At 34.9% G+C, this 3,522-nt stretch overlaps 1 long non-coding RNA gene across 1 annotated transcript; it reads left to right on the plus strand.

The window, feature by feature from the left end:
* The first annotated feature begins 780 nt into the window (after window positions 1-780).
* On the plus strand, window positions 781-3,281 carry LOC145794841 (uncharacterized). The gene is made up of 3 exons (XR_014334786.1): window positions 781-1,253; window positions 2,187-2,240; window positions 3,004-3,281. It is a non-coding gene; the product is annotated as an uncharacterized LOC145794841 (long non-coding RNA).
* The last annotated feature ends 241 nt before the right edge of the window (window positions 3,282-3,522 follow it).

Consider the following 3,522-nt stretch of genomic DNA (forward strand, 5'->3'; position numbering starts at 1 on the left):
AATTGTCGTGAGCCATAAGCTACTAATTTCCCCTCTTGCATCAATACACAACCCAAACCTTCCCGTAAAGCATCACAATACACCGAATAGTCCAAACCCCTCTCCAAAATAATCAATACTAGAGCAGTGGTAAGTCTAACCTTAAGCTCTTGAAATGACTTCTCACATGTCTCACTCCACATAAACTTAATTCCTTTCCTCGTCAATCTAGTCAATGGTGAAGCTAATCTAGAGAAATCTTTCACAAGCCAACAGTAATACCCGACCAACCCCAAGAAACTATGGATTTCAAAGGCATTTTTAGGTTGTTCCCAATCTTGTACGGCTTCTATCTTGGATGAATCTACGGTCACTCATTTCCCAGATACCACGTGGCCTAAGAACTTGACTTCTTTCAATCAAAATTCATATTTCCCGAACTTAGTATACAGTTTGTGGGCTCTACGCAACTCGAGTACAACTCGCAGGTGTTCCTCATGTTCCTCTTTGGCGGGTGAGTAGATCAAGATGTCGTCCACAAAGACGATCACAAAGCGGTCCAAGAACTCATGGAAGATTTGGTTCATTAAATCCATAAACACGGCTGGTGTATTGGTTAGCCCAAAGGCATCACTAAGAACTCATAATGGCCATACTGCATACGGAATGTCATGTTTTGGATATCCTCCTCTCTTACCTCGAACTGGTGGTAACCCGACCTCAAGTTTATCTTGGAGCAACAGGACTCCTTCAACTAGTCAAACAAATCATTCATGCGCAGCATGTGAGAACCCGAATATAAAAATTAAGTAAATAATTAAATAATAATAATAATAATAATATTACAATCTCAAATATTTTGATGGTGAATTCTAAAGTGCAAATTAAATATTTGGAGGGTCTTTTAATTAATTTTAAAACCTAAAATAAATTTATGGTGTAAGTCTTCAATTTAAAGGCAAGATTTATTATTTAAAAAATAAATAAATAAATAAATAAAATAAAATTAAGTGTCAAATTAGTAAGCATATTTTGATCTAATAGTAGTTGTATTTTATTTAAATTAATGGAGAGATAAAATAAAATAAAATAAAACAAAGGACATTTTTGTCTAGAGTCATTTGTGTTATGTATAACAAAGAAAAGAAAAGAAAAACCCTAGGTTCCTAATACATTCTATAGCAGCAGCCACAACAGCCACGGGGGAGGAAGAAGTTTGAGAGAAAAGAAGAAGAAAAAAGGGGATTGCAAACAAGGAGTAATTTTTGGGTGTGGTAGGTATCTTTCTTTTTTTGTTTTTTTTCTTTGTTTTTGTTCTTTATTCTTACTCTATTATTATTTAGATCATTGATGGAGACGTTGTAGGCTTATGTATTTTGTATATATATATATACTGTTAAGAAATTTGAGGAGTTAAATTCATGTATAAAGAATGGTGTAATTCTTAGTCCAAAAATTCTGCACAGAATCCCAAACTTTAAAAATCAAGAAACCATATCAAACAGATGAATTTTGAACTGAATTTTTACAGTAGATCAATTACATATTTAATTGCATATCTGAATTTTTTCATAATTTTTGGGAGTCAAAATCCATATAAATTGAGGTATTCAAATCTGTCCAGGAAACCAGTCCGAAACAGTAAATTCGGGAGTGTTGTTCTCTTTGGGTATAAATCCAAAAATTATCAAATTAGTGTCATTAGAACCGGTTACGAGTCTAGTTTTGTACGTTTTTGGCTTTGCATTGATTGCTCGTGTATATTAAGAGAACCGCCAAATTCTTTAAAGTGCTGCAGAAAACAACCTGTTTGGATATAATAAATTGTAGATAATTATTTTGATAAGCAAATCAAGTGAAACCAATTGGGTTTGAAACTTAGGATATATTAGATCATATCTGGAGGTTATTGGAATTTTTCGAATAGCGTGGAGTGGGTTTTGTAATTTTCAAAGTTAGCGAATAGGTTGGGAAAGCTTGTTTGAAATTTTGTTTTATCTTTAAGTCACAATTAATTAAGTTTTGACCGGAACCCATGTCTTGGGTGGTTTTAAACCTTGAAGAACATGAACTTAGGTAATATTTAAGAGTAACGGTGAGTTGGGTTGAGCCGTGTTAGTGCGCTTTAGTTGAGGTTACTTAGTTCCTATTTTTTTAGTATTTTTAAATTAGTTGTACCGTGTAGTTTTTTTTTATACTTGGTTCAGGGCACTAGTTGAACTTTTACACTCTATTCGAGGATTATATTATTTCGTTTTCAGGTGAGTAGTTTCATGCTACATATTTTTATAAATGTTCCCCTACCCTGAATTGTTGGAAAATTAAATTGTTGTTTTAAGACTAAACTGTTTTGATAAATTATTATATTATCAATTGAATCAAATTATTTCTGAAACATGTGTGAACTTGGCATACTGTAAACTATTTGTTTTGGTCTCATGTTTATAATGATGAACCACCATGTTTTGCGAAACTGATGTGTATTGATTATTGGGACCATGTGTGTATTTAGTCCAGGGAAATTATTCCACTGTGTGTGGTGACTCTGGCCACTAGGGAACAGATCCGGGTTGGGCCGTGATGACTCTAGTGCTCAACGATTGTAAGGAAAAGACCTTTAAAAATAACTAGGTGACCTTCAATCGGATCGTCGTTGAGAAAAGGCCCAGGTGCCACCTTGAGGATGACTCTTAGTTCGGTATTGGATCCAACGGGGCTTATAGCCTGAGAAATGTGTGGCATATTATTTGTTTTTTTTGGTACCCAGAAAATTATTGGTGTTCATGTTATAATCCGTTTTAAGTGAAAAATGTCGTTTATCATGTTCTTGCGAGACATGAGTATTTTAAGTGTTGAACTGTGGAACCTTCTTTTGAAACAGATTGTATTTACCAAACTGTATGCCAATCTAGTTTCTGTGATATATATCTTATTTTGGAATTTATCCTTGTTTTCAAAATTGTATTTACTATCCATGTTGCTACTCACTGAGCTATCAGCTGACTTAGTTTTTATCACTTCCAGGTGTTAGAAGGACTTAGAGTGGATTCATGGCGTAGCGGGGACTCAATTGCATGGACCTCTAGGGCATTTATTTAATTTTCTTTTAGGTTGCTTTGTCGAGTTTTGTGCATACATTGTGGTTGGGTTTTATTTAGAATTATTTTTTTTTGTGGGTGGTTTGTGTCCCATTTACTATATATATATTTTTAGGAAGTTGGTTATGACTTGTTTTTCACTTGTGGCATGTCACTGGATTGAGTTTTGGCTATTTATTATTGGACTATGGTTTAATTGTTCAAGGTGATATTGAATGCGTGTTTAGGCTTACGTGTGCCTTGGGCTAAGGCCCTGTGGGCCACGGCCAGTCATACCCAGGTTTGGGGTGTGACACAGCATTGAGTACTTGTTCTTAATAGTTACCCGGTTCAACTTCTGGTAATCAATACAAAGCCGCAAGGCACTATCATTCTTCTTGGAAAAGAGTGCTGGTGCTCCCCAAGGCGAAGCACTAGGGTGGATAAACCCTTATCTAACAATTCT

Source organism: Camellia sinensis, chromosome 7, assembly GCF_055761805.1.
Source record: "Camellia sinensis isolate YWXY chromosome 7, ASM5576180v1, whole genome shotgun sequence".
Taxonomy (NCBI): domain Eukaryota; kingdom Viridiplantae; phylum Streptophyta; class Magnoliopsida; order Ericales; family Theaceae; genus Camellia; species Camellia sinensis.